Source organism: Leiobunum rupestre, chromosome 1 (genome assembly GCF_980474605.1).
Source record: "Leiobunum rupestre chromosome 1, qqLeiRupe1.1.hap1, whole genome shotgun sequence".
NCBI classification, from domain to species: domain Eukaryota; kingdom Metazoa; phylum Arthropoda; class Arachnida; order Opiliones; family Sclerosomatidae; genus Leiobunum; species Leiobunum rupestre.
Window position 1 is genome coordinate 89,162,416 of NC_143384.1, and position 18,465 is coordinate 89,180,880.

The following is an 18,465-nucleotide window of genomic DNA, read 5'->3' on the forward strand; positions in this document are numbered from 1 at the left end:
GCTTCCTTATCCGCTATACCAAAATGTCTCATTTCTTTTCTCTACAAATCCATCGACTACGGGTACGTTCAGTAACTGGCCACAAATTCAACGGTTCAAGATTTAGAAACCAGTTTTTTAATGTACGATATTTTAAACTTCCGGTATGACGTTACGCTGCTCAACAAATTGAAATCATTTCAATCGGCTGGGCGAGCCGGTTTATTTGTAGCGTGACGTCGCAACGTTAAGGAAAGAAATGGCGTTTAACCGATTTCCTGAGTACAGAAAAGCGTACAGTAGCTCTTGACGTAACGCTACAAACGATAGGCAACGGTTCGGAACCGCTGCAGGTCCGATTATTCTTACTGAACACAGCCATTACATAGGTAATTTCGCTGCAAACGTGCAGTCATAACTTCATCTGTTTTATCATCGAGGACTGTAACAAGACCATTGATTTTCGGAATTCTGTATCCTTTGTTATCAATTATCCGATATGATAATAAATTTATTTTTTAATTGGGCACGTAGAATACATCCTTCAATGGGACAGACGTATCACCTGACTGTTTTCGTAGAGTTAATTCGACCTCTCCAATAACCTCAGATTGTGAACTCTTATCGGCTGAGTCCACCTTTCTATCAGTCTTCGTAAGAACCGTAAACCAATACTTATTTTTACAGAAATGGTGGGTTGCACCACAGCATCTGTCTTCGTTTCAGTCAACAAAGCTGAAGCAAAAAACTCTCTTCTTACTTTGTTTCTTCCGATCATTGAATTCTGTCTGCTGTCTGCTACCTGAGTCCACTTTACAATCCCTTGCGAAATGGCCTTCTTTGATTCAATTGTAGCATGTAAGATTCTTAGTCTTTCGCTGTTTGGTGTTCGTACGTTTAGCCTGTGCATAAACCCCCGTTGAAAAACCTTCCTTCTCACGAGCCAACTGTCTTTGCCTTTCGAATTTCCCTTTGAGCAACCTTTTAACGTTCGCTGGTGATAAAGAGTGGGCTCTAAAGACAACATTGTCAAATTGACTTGGTAAATGAGGGATCATTTGGTATGCGATCTCATCCGCAGAGAGTGTTTGTCCAGCGAATTCTAGCCGCAGTTACTCTTGCTAAATATCCAGCCATAGACTTAAGTTCCGTGAAAGGAATATTGAGAAATTATCCCCTTAATGCTGAAATTCGTGACCTTGACTCGGGCTTCCAACAATTTCCATGCCTCAGTAGCCGTTTTACATTTTAGCAAAATATTCTTGTGTTGATTATCCACCGCCATTGTGATTATCGATAACACCCTTTGCATGCGCGCGTTATAGCGTTCCTCCTCTTCAGAGGGGGCGTTTCTGACTCATACACAATGTTCCATAATCCCAAATCCAATAAGAGCAAACGTATATCAATCTTCCATTGCCCATAATTTTCATCATTAAGTTTGTTAAAACCAAAAAGAGGCATGTATGAATCCCTATTTTTATTATCATAAGCTGTCGTCATTATCTTAAATAGGCCTCACTTCGTTAGACTTAGCCTCTTTTGCAGGTCTGCCAGGTATAATTACAGTGTAGGACATAATCCTAATATCACAGTCCATTTCCAATAAATAACACGCACTTTTGCACAAAACTTCAATAACAGTCATAAATTATCTAAACCCTTGGTTAAAGATAACGAAACTCCGAAGAGTAAAATACAAATAAAAAAAAAATTACCGAAAATATTCCTTCTTAGATATTAAAGGAAATAAGCCATTACTAGCCTTTTTGGCAATTCTCAAATGTAATCTTAAAAACGAAAGTATGGCAAAGAAAAGGGTTTGTAAATTAAGACTATTTTGAGATTTGAGGGTAGGTTCTTACAAATACCAAAAGTGAAGCACATACGGAACAAGGTCAAAAGTTAAAAAAACGGGGAATAGTGGGCTATGGACATTAGACCCTCTAACCAAATTTAAGAGCGACCCTGCAAATATACCTGAAGGGGATACTCGCCGAGCGTTTGAAGTAAAACCGTCAACCTTAAAAGATGGAGAACGGTTAACGACTGACTGATCGCATTTAAACGAGCATTAGAAGAAATGGAAGTAAAAGTTACTATTCTATTTGTGGAAAATTCTGTAGGTATAAAAAGACGGAGTAGAATTACATGTACATTTAACTAGTAATAAAATAGGGTATATATTAAATGGAAATTAAATTGGAATGTTTAGTGTTATACAGGGTGTTAACTAAAAAATGGAACAGGGCGAATATCCCAAAATGTGTTTTAGCTAGGATTATGAAATTTTAGGTTGTTATAGAGCGCTCAGAGGGTCAACCAACTATGAAAATTTCAATAACCTTGAACCATGTCTTCAAGGTCGTTCGAAAAGCAACTTGAGAACCGTAAGAGTTACGAAGTTGGTTACAGTTAGAAAAGTGTTCCCCATCACATTTTATGGCTAACTAGCTTTGACTCGAGAAGGGACTGTTTAAAGAAAATAAAAGTCACTAGATGACTTGGTCTAATTTGGTGCCTAGCTGATAATTGTGTATTATTATTATTATTATTGATTTGTTTCTATATCTACGATTTCCGTCGTTGAGCTTAGTAGCTGTATCTAAGATTTAACGGAATTTAAGTCGAAAGGATAATAATGATATTCCTTTTATATATTAGGATATTACCTTTTTTATATAAGGATATTACCTTTTTTATATAAAAATCTAAATAAAAACAATGTACTTTTGATTGAACAATTCAAGCGCTACTTGGTATCGCACGGCCTGTTTTGATACGTGGTAGGCTTGATAAGTTCCTAAAATATCGTCCTTCGAGAAATGCAGCTTGACGTTTTTCATGTTTTTGATTTCTTTACTTCTACTACACATGTAGTTCAAGTAGGTTAATGATGATATGTAAATCGACTCACTATCTTGGCTAAATATCTGATCACTCTGTAAATGATCAACTATTCTTTTTTGGATATCAGAAATATACTCTGCCGGTATAACCTGGAAAGAAACAAACATCGATATAACCATTAGTAACATAATGAACGTAAGTTTGACACTTCCTATTTTCACGACGCTAAGTTATTTAATGATAGTCTATTTCGCCAATGGCCATATACATCATTATGTGTCTAAGGACTGACAAAGCAAATTACTATTAAATTTACGATTATATTATTTATTTATTTTGAGTTGCTAAACTTAGTTTGTTCGAAAGCGTCAGTTTAAAATTTGCCACGTTTTACGAATTTTTATTAATTATTAGTAATAAATTAATTAATTAGATTTTGAAGCCTTACGATAAAAGTTAACTCTTATTATAACATTTCATAAATTCGTTTAAAGTTATCCCTTCATGACAAATAATTTCTTCTCGGTAATGGATTTCGTGTTATGATCGAAGAATCTTCAATTAGCATCTACGCCAAAGGCCTTTATAACGATGCGACTTTTAGTTTTTTAAAACGAGCTGTTTTTAAAACATCTTTTCATCCCAATCGCTTATAAGTTATTATCTTCCTGGATTTCGTAGTCGTCTATGGAGCTTTCAGCAGTGTTTCTAGGTAAGCCTTTAGATACGGAACTTTAAGACGGTGTTGAACGACTGATTGTGAAGAAATTTGTCCACTTAAATGGCTCTTTAGCTATTTTCTTTATTTCCACACGTGGTAAATCTTTGGTTATTAGTCCAGGTTCTGTTGGTGACGGGATATGAAGATGATTGCTTTCGTTAAGCATCTTGATTTCTACTTCAATTATTATGGCCTGGAAAGCTACTTTCTCCATAAAATCCGTTTTTGTGGTTATCCGAAAATGTTTTTCTATTCATAAGTGACTTAACTGAAATTCTAGGAACACGAGAGTGTAGTCTCGCGAAAAGAGCTTCAAGTTTTTCAATAATAATCGTTAGTTGCGATCTATTAATCGTTTTCAGCTGAATTGAATTTTTTAATTTTAAGATTTTACTTCATGCCACTAACCTTCAATATTTTAAAAAATGTTAAACTATAATAATTAAAAGGCTAGACGAATACCCAAGGCAAGACCCTAGGCCCAAGTCACCCAGGGAATTTAGTACCTCTTATTGAGTAAGAGGGGGTAGAAATACAATCCCTTCACTCTGTACGACCGTTGACCTCTTGATAGAAAAGGGAAAACAAGGGCTCGGTTATAAACGCCTTTAAACAGTGATGAGATCCGGAAAACTCAATGCAGAAGAAATAGTTTAGAACTTTTACTTCGTTCCTACTGAAACATAGGAGCAACAACCACAGCACCCCACACAAGGAGAACGCAAATCGTCAAAAGTCATGCATTTTCTAGTTTACATTTTTCATTGGTTACACGCGTTAGCGCCTGCTGCCATCGGAAGGGAAAAATTTGGAAATTGTCTTCCCCGCCTCCCGTAATACGTTCAGCGTAAAGGCTGAAATTTGTAAACAACACTCCGTTAGCGTGTTTAAAGGCTAGCTGCGTTCTCCTTGTCTATGTTGCACCTAGCTGAAACAATAGCAACATCGATTGCTTGTTTTTACCTAATAAAAAATTATTTATCTTGCGCGGCAATTTTCTGCGTTCTAAAGAAGCTTAATCCAATTGTAACTTAAATTTAATTTAGAAAAAAGCACAAATTTTTGCCATTGATTTTTCTGCATTTTACGAGAGGAGCAAATAAAGCTATAATCATCAATAAGGCCACTTCTTGAAATAGATAGTTTCCAAATAGTGTATTTCCTTATTTTGCTATTTTTGTTTGCTAATTTTGAGTATATATTAACAAGTTGGCAAGCCAAAATAAACCTCTCCTCGGAAGAATTGTCCCTAGTGGTATTAATTTCTCGAGATGACCCTTAAAGATATCTCTGCAATTCACGCAATTAGTTATTTACTAAAACGTAATCCCGGTTCAATCCCGCCCGGTATAAAATTTTAATTTTAATTAAAATAATTGAGACAAAACAATTCAGAATACTATAAATTAAGTAGTTACAACAACGAGTTAGACGTACTACAGCAATGCACAATTGAATTTAACCCTATTTACAGAACCAGTCTATCAGTTAAATATATTATGAAGCAAATTTTAATTAAATAAATATCTACAGAGGGTATTTGTATTTTTCTCGCTTAAAAAATACTTGCCGCATCTTTAACGCTTATGTTATTTCAACACTCGCACTAAGATTAGCTATATTCGACATCTGGTAGTGGACGACTCGTAGACTTACTGTTGACGTTGTGACACATACCGCATGAAATAGACCAATACCGTCCAATTTCCAATATCATATAATGACTCGCACACCCATGAAATCAATGACTGCATTAGGAATCGTAGATGTCCAAATATCCACACCAATAAAAAAAGTATTAACAAGAAGCGAAAAACTTACCATCACAAAGCACAGAAAGCCACCTGACTAAACCATAGCTCGTATATCAAAATATGACCGTAGACGGAATAGTTAGTGCGACACCTTACCATTAACAAACAGGAATTTTCGACGATATAATCATGAAACCGGATAAGCTAAACAACACGACCTACACACTATAAAGTCTCGTCCAAAACTGGACTTTTTCGTGGAAAAAAAATTCAACATTATCTCGATCATTAAAAATAACATACGACCCTTCCTTTGCGTAAACCCCAGATACATATTATATTAAAAAAAGCGTATCCGAAAAAATAAACCTACTGACAATTAAAGAGTTTAACAACGTCATTGAATAATATATAACAGATTTATAACACAACATAAAAGGAAACAATAACACAGCGACAACGAATCCAAAACACAGAGGCGACGAATCAATGTCCTAAAACCGCGCTCCCTGTTCAATTCCCGACGAAATAAAAACAAGTTCACAAAAATAAAAAAAAAACCAAGTTCAATAAAAAAATATCCACAGATATTGTATTCATCCGTTTAGTAAAAAAAACCGCCTTATCATAATGGTTCCTTTACTTTAACATTTCCCTAAGGAAGTCAATGGCTCGGCGGTGAACTATCCGCGTGGTAACAATGCGACCCGAGTTCAATTATTGATCACGATCAACTTTTACATTAAAATACTTAATTATTCAATAAAATAAAAGATATATTTAATTAAATATTAATAAATTATATTCATCTTATATTTAATTAAATATTTATAAATTATATTCATATTATATTTCATTAAATATAAGATTAATATAATTTATAAATATTTAATTAAATATAAGATTAATATAATTTATAAATATTTAATTAAATATAAGATTAATATAATTTATAAATATTTAATTAATTATAAGATTAATATAATTTATAAATATTTAATTAAATATAAGATTAATATAATTTATAAATGTTTAATTAAATATAAGATTAATATAATTTATAAATATTTAATTAAATATTAGATTAATATAATTTGTAAATATAAAATTAAATATAAGATTAATATAATTTATAAATATTTAAAATGATGTAGAATAAATTATAGTACCTAACGTTGTAGGTTTGTAAAGGACATTCGCCAAAGCTGTTTTTTAGAAAAACACCGTAACTTAACAAGCGTTGGTGGCTGAGGGGTTAGAGTAAATCTCTTGCACGAGGCAGACCCAGGTTCGATTACCGGCCGGCGCCAATAAATCGCAAATTGATACTTAGACGAATACCGTGTACAATTGGTGGAAACCCTACCATTGGACGTTGAGAGGTTGCATAACACTCAGCACTCGGTCCGTCATAAAGAAGAAATTGGAGAGAAAACGCCCGTACAAACACAACAGACTCAACATCCACAACCATCATGACACAAACACAATCAATTCAACACCCACAACCATCATAACACGAACTCAACATTGTCAACCATCATAACACAACAAACTAAACATCCACAACCGTCATAACACAAACTCAACAACAACACCCTACACATAAACATTACAATAACCAAGGAGGCTAAGACTAAAGGACCGATGTATCGCAATGCAAAAGCATATTGCTTTATATCCGCCCGGGGGGAAACGGTCTTCATTTTCACAATTGGCAAGTAGACTAGCGACATCTAGTAATCAAATCGCGTTTGTGGCTTATTTGTTTATTTATTATTTATTTATTATATTTGGTTATGGATAAGAATAGAATTATTCAGGATCATACCTACTGCAAAAGAACACCAAACATCAAACATCAAAACTATTTGAAAATTTCAAAAGGTTGGAAAATTATACTTTTTTAATTCAGTTCATTAACTTGCACTATATAAGTATAAGCTTATAGTAATTGTTTCTTTTATAATAAAGATGTTCTCAACAATTGCAAATTGTTAAAAGACGATTCGAGGATAATTATTATTTAAAGAACTTTAAAAAATATGACTTCAATATAACAGGTTGGGCGTTCTGAGGGTCTAAGGCTAAGCTTTGATAATTTTAGACAAATAATAAAAACTGTAATGTATTGTATTTGTGTAGAAGTGTATACAGGATCTGAATGAATCCTACCCAGACATTTTACTTAGTGATGAAACTAAAAAGTCCCTTACGATATTAATGAATACAAAAAATCAGTCTTTAGATAAGCTCAATTTTACAGCCAATAGGCACAACTTAATGAGCGATGAAGTTTTCATAACCCATATGAAGTCATCTTTCTCACACCTGAAGGTAAGAAAACAATTCATACATAAATTTTCATTCTATATATTTATATTTATATTTAAGTTAATTTTAGGGGTATCAAGACCTATCAGAAAAAGAACAGGATGAATTTATTCGAATATTCACCTTTAAATTTTTGATGAGCTATTTGTTAAATGGATTTAAACAGAAAATGTTAAACAATGTGACAAGTCAAATACTATTTTAGAATCGGTTGAAGATCAAAATAAAATTAACTCACTTCACCATATTAGCGGTTACATAGTACACAAATTGATTAAAAAGTTTGGAAATGAAACGTTTCAAGACAATAGCCTAGAAAAGAAATGTGAAGCTATTGAAGCATACCATGATTCAATCCAAAAAAATTGACAATGGCAGTCTTTTTTATCTAAAAGAAAACTGCTTCATGTTTTTTAAAGAACTTGAAAAAGTCAGCAAGCCATTTTTCAATGAAAATAACGTTTTAAAAGAAAACGCCAACAGGTACAAAATAATTGAGTGTGCTGTGATTAACAACGCTACATTAATTGAAATGTGGCAAAAACTTTGGGGTGAACCCTTTGATAAGGTAAAAAAGCAGTTTCACGTTTGCGTGAGGACCTTTTCAAATTTATATTTGAAGGTTTTGTGCAACAAGTTAAAAATGAAAGTGCAATATTTAAAAAAAAATCCCTAGCTTCCAATAGCTTAAGAAAGAGTCTACGAGAAGCAAAAAAATCCAAAAATCCACCCAAAAACAGAAAAAAAACCTATTTTTGAATAATGTGATAATTCATTTATATGATAAAATTTTCAAAATAAAACATTTTTATTTACTTCTGAATTTCTTAAATTTTTAATAACACAAACTTTTTAAATAGTTATAAATTATTTACATAAGTATCCTTTTTTTGCTTGAATTCTGTTTTCAATTCCCTTATTAATTTTAACAGTTACTGCACTTCTAGTATGACGTATTGCTAAAGAGTTTATAGTTTTAATATTCTTATCTCCATGCTCAACTTGTGATAATGTTGGGTTGTCTGCACAACCTTGGGACGCTCGTAATTTTCCAAAGTGTATTTCTATAGGGTCTTGATTAAACTTTGCAGAGAACACAAATTTCGCTTCCTTGTTTATCAAGAATTTAGTTGCTCCAATCAGTGAATAAACTACAATATTGCTTTAATCAATTATTAGGTACCTCAAACAACTATTAAAACTAATTACCAGTCATTCTAAGTCCATCCAGCGTTGCTCTACTAGGAATCATCAGAGTTTCATCAATGTCATCTGGCAATTGCAAATTCTGCACTCCTTCCTCCCATTCATCAAAATACTTTAAAAACACATCTTCAAGCCACTGAAATGCATTTTATATTGTTAGTCACCATTTGCAAAATTATTTAAAAAAAAATACCTTGAATCTCCAATCATCAACACATTGATATGGTTCTAATGTTCTTTTATTAGTTCGTTTACCTTCAGTTAAATTTCTCGTGTTGGCCATGTCAAAAAAATCATCCATCAACCTAATTAATTTAACAGTTTCAGACGCTTTATCATCCAAGAGACTTTCCATCGCTGCTGCCACTGTGGAGCTTAGTATTTGAGTGGGAAATTTAACCATCATCAAGTCACTTGGTGGTGGATAGATGTGGCTGTAAGTCAGCTTTGGTGCTAGTCGTATTAGGGAAGTAGTGTCTTTCTGAAACAATTCCATAACATGCTTCCATGTTATGTTTTTTGAATTTTTACGAAACATCTTGTATTTTTGTTGGAACCACTATTCAGAATGTTGTTTCTAAACGTTTTAACTAAATGGAATACGTCTGATATAAAATAAACACGTTATGTAGGATTGAAAATGTTCACACAACGATAGCCAATTTTATCTCCACGTATTAGTCTTTCAGCTTCTGTGCACTGTTTGATAAATCTCATATTTATTGCAGCCTTGTCACAAACTACAGTTAGTACGTTGAAGCCCGCAGCACCAAGATTTGAAATTGCTTCCCAAACCAAAGAATATAAATCATTACATTTTAGAGTTTTACATGGAAATAACGCATACGCAAACTTGAAATCAGTTGTAAGGCCACGAACCATAAATTCTAATATGTGAGTTGCTAGTGGTACTTCTTTTTCAATATCATTCTGTTTGCCTTGGATATTAGCCTCAATTTCTCTCACTCTGTTTCTAAAACTATTTAGATTTTGAAAACCGACCAGCTCACCTGTGTTACTACGAAACACCAAATCCTACTTAATCTGCATCTCATCCAAAATCAATAAAAAATATAAATTTTGATCTTTTAGATTTTCTTAGCCAATTTTCTTTTGCATTTCAATGAGAGTTTTGTCACTAAAGCCGCTCCTAGAATTTAAATCCCTTAAATAATCTATAAGGGTGCTTTCCGAAGGTAATGGCAATGCTATCTTCAATGCTTTATAGGTCGTGTTAGATTTAGCTTTCATATATATGCACCAATGAATTATGGCAGGGTGCCATTTTTTTGGTCGGTTGGTCTTACATTTCAGAATTCGTAATTGTTCTTGTAAAAGAATTTTTCGAAAGTTACCAGGAGTTTCAAACGGCTTATTTAAAAGTTCATTTTTAAAATATTCAGTATCACTGTCAGTCAGCACTAATCCGTTTTTGTTTATGTGGTTTAAAACTTTACGTGCAGAGTTTTAAATATTTTTCCTAACAGTCGATATTTCTTTTTAAGAGTTGAAACCTTCTTATTAATTTCGTTTGAATTCATATATCGATGATTTGTACTTCTCTGAACATTAATATTCTTCTTAATTCTTTTAATCCTTGCTTTTAAAATATTTTTGGACAAGCGACACGGTGTGCCAATTTTCCTAGTTGACGCCTGGAACAGGAAACAGCATTTCCTTGATCGAAACGCACTCGTGTATTTACACAAATATAAAGATGATTATGACACATCATTTTCAATCACAATGTCCCTTTCAATGCCTTCACAAACTGACCAACTGTCAAGCAAAGTCATGATGTTCAGTAGGTCACCGAGTGATGAAATAAATCGTTCCGTTAACAAAAAAATGGGATGATCTTCCTTTAAGACTTGATTGCATGGTAATATTTGAAAATACAACGAAGATTGAATCTCAATCATAATGTACTTTCCAAAGCTTGCAGTTTACAAAAATTAAATTCGGATTATCTTGAACTACCTTATGATACCAGAAGAGGGTTTTAGGTGCTTGCTTTAGCTTGTATTGTAAAAAAATTACAAGTAAATCTTCAGTTGTAGAGATTTTGCGAGTTTCAATCACCTCAACTACGTCACTTTCATAAAGTAGCTAAAAAAAATATCACAAGTTACTATTAAACTTGTTTACTAAAAACTGAACACTAAACTTGCTGGTTCATGTTCATCTCTAATTGGACCTGGACAGTCACTGGAAGGCCTTTTCGCTCCTTGAAAATTTAATAGCTCATTAGATTTCATGGTAGAGGTGAAATCTTCAATGCTTTGAGGAATATTACCACCAACGTCACTTTCAGAATGGCACTAACACAATATCAAAAGAAATTATAATACGTGTTTACCAAAAAACCATTAAAACATTAAAATTACCTGATCATGATGACCTTCTGATATAGCCGTATCTTCATCTCGAATTGGATCAGGATATTCACTAGAAGGCCCTTCACCTCCTTGGAAATGTTTCGAACACACGTAATGGTTTTTGTTTACTGAGGCTATAGTAAATTCCTCTGTATTTACTGCAGAAACCCATATTTTACACTTTTCAAACTCCCGACTTGGTTTAGGAAAGGGTATGAAAAAAATGTTTTGCAGACTTGGATCCTTTTTTACTTTCCTTTCCGTAATTTTACAGGACTTAAAGCAACAAGCTTTCCACATTATAAGGGGTGAGTATCGTAAAATTATAAAATGAATACAATGAAAGATAAAATGCAAAAAAATCACTAGTTTACTGAATTAAATTGATCTTTTGAAATTAGGGTAAATGAAGTAGAGTAGCAGACTACGAAAAGGTTTAAAAAAAGCTGGCAGACCGTTTCCCCCAAGTCCCCCCCCCCCAGTGACGTTTGCTGTTCGAAGGGGTTGGCTCGCAAGGCCGCCAGACCGGTCCTCCATTCTTAACCTCCTTGCAATAACGAAATATCCAATCAAACTGAGTCAAAACTCTCGCGACAGTGAGCGTTAACCACCATCCAAAACCAACCTAATCGCAAATTAATCCGTTAACGCTCACCGTCGCACCGTGGTTTTGCCAACCCTTCGACAGGCCTAGCAACTGTAAAAGCAGAGATTACTGCATACGCAATGATTAACCTTTGCACGGAAAATGCGAACGCGTTCGCAGGACAGACAGACACACAGACAAACACACAGACACGGTGATTTTATAACCCCGGATAGGTAAAAATCCATTGAAAAAGACCAATGATTTTCTAAGACACGAGGTAATGAAAAAATAGGAGTTGTTCATGTGGGGCAATAGCCAGTTTTGTGCACAAATTAAAAAAATATCTTAAAATAGGTTTTGTCTGTGATTTATATTAGAAAATAAACACTTCAAATTGCTTTTACGTAAAGGGCGTTGTCTGGTACTATTTAAAGGGAAATATTTCAGTTATTAACCGTTCTCTACATTTATTGGGACTTATCAACCACTATGCCAAACTATTCTCGTGAGAAGCGCGCTTTTATGGTCTAGTTATTTTACGGAGATGCCAATCGTAACGCTCATAGAGCAAGTCAAATGTTTAGTATTCGCCATCCTGACCAAAGACCAAGCCACAAAACCGCTCTCGGAGCTGTTCGAAACTTCAACAACTACGGAAACGTCACTCCCAGGCCCTGTGGACAAGGTTGTCAAAACCTTAACATGGTAGAAATCGTGAGAGCCTACTTTGCTGCGTACCCTCGAGCAAGTATTAGAAGGTGCAAACGACGATCTAAGGTTATCAATGAAATACGTTTGGACAACTCTTCACAAGCAACACTTTTATCCGTATCGAGCTACCCTCCACCAAGCTCTGCACGAAGGAGAAATGAAACGACTATTTGATTTCTGCAACTGGCTAATAAAGTTTAATTACTGAAGAGATACCAACAATGTAGTAGAGACACGTTCCCATCGGAATCTTCCAGTGACAATATTGCGCCAAGTCCCACACGGCTAGCGTCCACTGTCAGATATGAACTGAACTACTGTTTGAAATACCTAAGGATTGGTTTATTCGTTATAGCTTTCTTAGCTGCATTGAAGGCTGACTCTTCCGAGCTGGTTAATAATCGAAGGGGCTTAACGATGGTGGTCAAGTTAGGAATGTAGCGAGAGCAGTAGTTGAGCATTCCGGGAAAACTCCGGACATCCTTGGCGCAAGTTGGCGGTGACGCATCGCGAATGGCTTTCACTTTCTGATCTTCGGGGGCGCAACCATTTTGGCCAAATGTGTGGCCGAAGAACGTTATACTTGTTTTTCCAAATTCGCCTTTCTTTTTATTAAGGGTAAATCCAGACTCTTTCAAACGATTTAAAACTTGTCTTAGAGCCGCATCGTCTTCCTCTGGGCTCACTTCAAAGACGATGAGGTCATCACTTATATTTTCGGCATTCTCGATATCGCTGATAACTTGTTCGATTACATTTTGGAAAATTTCGGCAGCTGAACAAACTCCAAAGTTCAAACGTGCCTCGGCTATCAGGATGAAGCTCCAGTTGGTGATAGCCATTTTTAAGATCAATTTTGGAAAAATATTTAGCGCCACAGAGTTTGATAAAGATATTTTCGAATGTCGGCGTGACGTGTCTTTCTCGAGCAATTGCTTCATTCGAACAGCGCATGTCGATGCATAATCGAAGTGCACCCGGCTTGTCAGCTTTAGGGCGAGGGAAAATAACAGGTGGAGATATCCAAGGTGTTGGTCCGGTAGCTGTTTCAATGATATATTGGTCCACGAGAGACTGTAACTCCTCTTCGAGCAGTTTCCGCATGTGTAAGGGTATACGTCGATGACGTTGAGCCACTAGCTTAACCGCTGGATCGATGTGCAATTTAACTTGAAAATTTATCTTTTTACCGATGCCAATGAAAAGGTCTTTGTATTCCTCAAAGATATAAGAATCAGCGCTAATTGTGTTAATCGTTTGCAAAAGGTGAAGATCTGAGCTATTTGTATAGCTTGTTGTATAGCTTAATGCTGCTAAAGGTTGTCCGTGTCTGGAATTTATGACATAAACATCTGCTTTAAGACGTGTCGTGTTAAACTGAAGGGCAGCTTCGAACTTGCCATCTAATTTCAAGGGCACATCAGAAACATAAGTAAAAATTCTCTTAGATGTGTTCTTAAGGTTCGGCAGTGGCTCTATTTTCAGAATACTTTCTTCGGGTAAAAGGTTGATATCAGCTCCAGAATCAATGAGGCCCGTAATAACGGTGTGATTATTTTTTATATCGACCTGAGGTCTGCCACTAGGTGACGTGGACAGCGTAGACAACGTAATCGTAGAAGAATCTGAATCATTAGTATATTTTGTGCGAGTGTTTGACTTTGACTCGTTACTGCTTACGGTGGAGCCTTTTTTCTCGGCTTTATTCTTATTCCACCTTTTAGCCTTGTGTCTACGGCGACCATTTCGGTTACGACCTCGATTGCCGTTTTTGTTGCCCTGTTTTTTACCGCTAGCATCCGTAATTTTTTTCTTCCCGCACAGTTTTCCGTAGTGGCCCTTAAGACCGCAAAAATTTCAATGCCTGTTTTTCGCTGGACATTCGCTATCGTGTGGGTATGGATTGCCACAATTGTAACAGGAACGGGAATTATGTCCAGATTGAGTTGTTACTCTGTTCACGATAGGGTGTGATATTGGGTTAGTCGCGTACGGTGTATGAAGTTTCAGTGACTGGATTTGTTTCTCCATCGAAGCGGCATGGGCATCTGCCAAGGACAAAGATCGAGCTAAATCAAGTAGACCAGTTAACGTGAGGGTTGGATCACGAAGAGCTCGGCGTCGAATCGAGGAGAATCGGCAAGTTTGTATAACACGCGCTTTAAGTTCAGCATCCAAATCAGTAAACGAGCAGTCGGAAAGAGAGAAGGGTGTCTATCCGGTGATTGAGAATTTCATTCTCAATCACCGGATAGACACAAAGAGCTTGGCTCCCGCCGTTCACCCGCGCCTCTCCCGTTCCTCCCCCACCCGCGCCCCCATCTCAATCACCAGAATTTCCAATCACCAGAATTTCTAATCACCAGAATTTCTATTCACCAGATTCTCCCGTTCACGGGTTGCTTTCCCCCAACCCCCCATTCACTGGATACTTTATCTCTCGTTCACCAGCTCCTTTCCCCCATTGCGTTCACCCCTTCTAATCACCAGTTGCTTTCCCCCATCCCCATTCTCCAGAATTTGTTTTCCTAGCGCAGATATCTGGAGATTAGATTTTTACCCGTTTGCTTATCGCTTCAGAACTCCTTAATTTCTAATCTCTAGGCAATAATAACAAGTTATTTTCAATTTAATTAATTTCCAATTTTATTTTACTTTTAATTACATGATTGCGTAAAACAGGTTCTAATATTAGACCGACATTATAAATAACGCGTTTAAATCGCATTTTATCAATATAAAAAAAATTAACTCGATCTTCGTAAGGAATATGTACAATTTCATTTAATGGGCTGAAACGAACTACCTTCTGCAAGTGCGGATTGTATAAATAATTTTAATAAAAGTTCTACCTCACCACGTCTGACCGGAATAGATATGAAATCGTCATCCTCCAGTGCCGCTGCCCTTGGTGGTGCCGGGATCTCCCATTCTTGCGAAAGGTACTTTTTTTCCGATGGTGAATTATCCCTCGACGGACAGTGTGGAAAGAATCTAGCATGTTCCCATTCTGGTACGTCTCCTGATTCCCATCCTTCTAATACGCCATGGCACTTGTAACATCGTACTTCATCGCCCCGCTGAATATAGTAGAATCCAGCCTTCGCTAGTTGTTCCTTAGTAACGTGGGGGTTTCTCCAGTGACGAAAAGTTTCAAGTCGATACGCTTCGATGTCCATACTGTAAACTGATAGTTTCTATAAGCTATTGTCAACATTCTTAAGCCTAATTGGTTAAGCCTAAATTTCAATAAATGTTTTTTCTATTTATTTTGGTTAGACTCTAAGACTATTTGACTAGAATCTAAGTCTATTTACTTCAATTTAAACAAGGCCTAATTTCCCTCTACAGTAAAATAATAAAGTCACTTACTTTTACGGAAATCCTTAAGCCTTTGCCTGTAAATAGAGTCGAGAAGGCGGGGTACGGAGCGCGAAAATCTACGTGTCTCTTCTCGATGAGGTCCAGGAACTAAAAGAACGCTGAGTCGTATATCTAGAGATCAAATAACACTCGAAACTTCAAGTAAATCCTGATTTCTCATTGGCTGAAACCAATTGACGTCACGGGAGAATGTAAAATGTAACCAAAAATAGAGGTTACTGCTCATCGGTTAGCGAAAAAAATTCGTCACGTGTTAAATTAGGCAAATTAGAATAGCTGAAAATACATTGCGCTTACTTCGCACTAATTTACTTCTGATACAACTTTGATAAAAATTAATCCTGTTTCGGGGGGAACCCCCCAGGAGGAAATCTTAGAGACTATTAACTCGGTAGAATACACTATTTTAGCAATTGCAATTGCATATAATCCTTGTTATTGTAATGTTTGATATATACTGAAATGATTATTGTTGGATAGGAAAATAAAAGAATCGTGATAAATGTTAATTTTTTTATTATAAAATAATTGGGACGATGAGTAGTATCCTACTGGAATGTATTTCGCCCTCATCGTCCCAATATAATTGATGTTCCCAGACTTGAAGAAGCTTCCTGGGCTCTCCAACCTCAAAGCTAACAGAACAATACATAAAATTTTAACTTTAGTACAGTATAAATAATTCGTGAAATTTAATTTATTACCTTATTCTAATCTCAAATTTAATTGTATCATCGCTCGCGCTTTGCAATACAATTCCCTTCAATTCTTCAATTCTACATGAAGAAAATTAAAATCTAAAATTTTTGTTCTAAAAGTTATTTAAATCTTAAAATAATATTTACCTCATTTTGATTTCAATTTAGTTTTTGCTCCAAGCAAAGAAAAAGGTTGAAATAATTTGTTCTAATTGATTTACTCCCTTTTTATACCATTTTCCATCCCCACCAACTCCTAGCCCCTATATCCTATCTCCTTCTTTTCCGTGATGAAATCTAAGTTAGTGATTGAGTGTGGAATCTATTCAGTGTGTAAATAAGTGGGTAAAGTCTGTAAATTTTTCCATTGGTTAAATAGTGTTCGTAGATAATTAATTTCGTGAGACTGGGAATTTCCACCATCTTCCTCTTAGCGTACGTCACGAGAAGATGGTTTAGGTTCGTGCAAAGTCTAACAAATTTACAGATAAGAGTCCGCATTGTAGTACGTTCTTGCATTGGACTGGTTGACTTATCGAAATTCTGGAAAAAAAAGGGTAAGCGATTTTCAATAAAGAGTCTTTTTTTTGTTACGTTTTTTTAAAGTATTTATTAAAAAAGTTACATAGGAAAAATTGTTTACAATTGTTTTTTTCGCGTACATGAGTTTATATTATTAAATAAAATGGCAGAGTCAAATTTCAATCTTTTTTTTTTTATCATTACAAGACCCAAAGCTAACTAAATCCCTGTTAAATTATCTAAGGCAATGTTTTTTTCACCAATCTTATTTTGCGTGTACTAAAGATATTTTGTTAATGACGGGTAGAAAACATATTTCAATGGTTCAAGACGGTCACAGATTTCAATGACTTTTAGAAAGTACTTTAAATAGAACGTACAGGAATAATGCAATAATATATTTCTACCAATGTTTTGTTTTCATGCTAGATTGCGTAAACCACCCACGTTGTCCTAACTAGTTTACCAATACTTTCTGATTCTATTTTAATTTTTTTGTTTTTGGATGGTTTATTTTATTCGAAAGTAAATGGTTTGGCGCCCATAGAAGCGCGCGCATGTTTTCGAGAGAGGTCGGGTCATATCTCTAAAAGATACCAGATAGCGTGGGAATATATTGTTTTATCCTCTGGAACCGGATTTTTTCCAGTCAGTCACCATACCTCTCTCTCTAGCTAATGGATTCGCTAAATTCGATGTGATGATTTTTCTAGCATGATTTGCGAAAGATAAAAATATCTTGCTGTCGTTTTTTTCCCAATTTTTGGAAAACTTTTGGTAGTACGTTTTTGTACTCTGTCCTTTAGTTCTATGCAAAATATACATTACGCAATATTCGCCGCAAACGTTACTAGTTAGTCCTTGCAATCGTCTTTTGCTAAATGTCCACGTCTTACACATTGAATTTAAATATTTTCTGATTGTGGGTAAAAATGGGGGAAGCCCCATTGAATCAAAATAGAATCCCCGTTTTCGGCCATCGACGTAGACGCAAATCCAATGAGAACCTGTTTCGCCCCTTTTATCAAAATTAATGATAAGCGATTGCGGATATTTCACCATGGGTTTTAAATTATCTGAAGAAAACACGCCTAAAAAGTTCGGTGTTTTATACAGTGCCTGAGATAAGTCCACGTTTGTCGTAGTCATTTTAATAGTCTCGAATAATGTTCCTATTTTTATCTATCTGTAAACAAGATTGAAATTCAGCGTACACGATAACGACCGTAGAATCTTTTAAAGGGGTACCAAATCCTAAATCTAAACGTAGTTGCCCTCTCTTTACGGGGTTCCAAAACGTGACGTCACTGGCCGAATTGTCGGGGGTTAAATCAAAAGC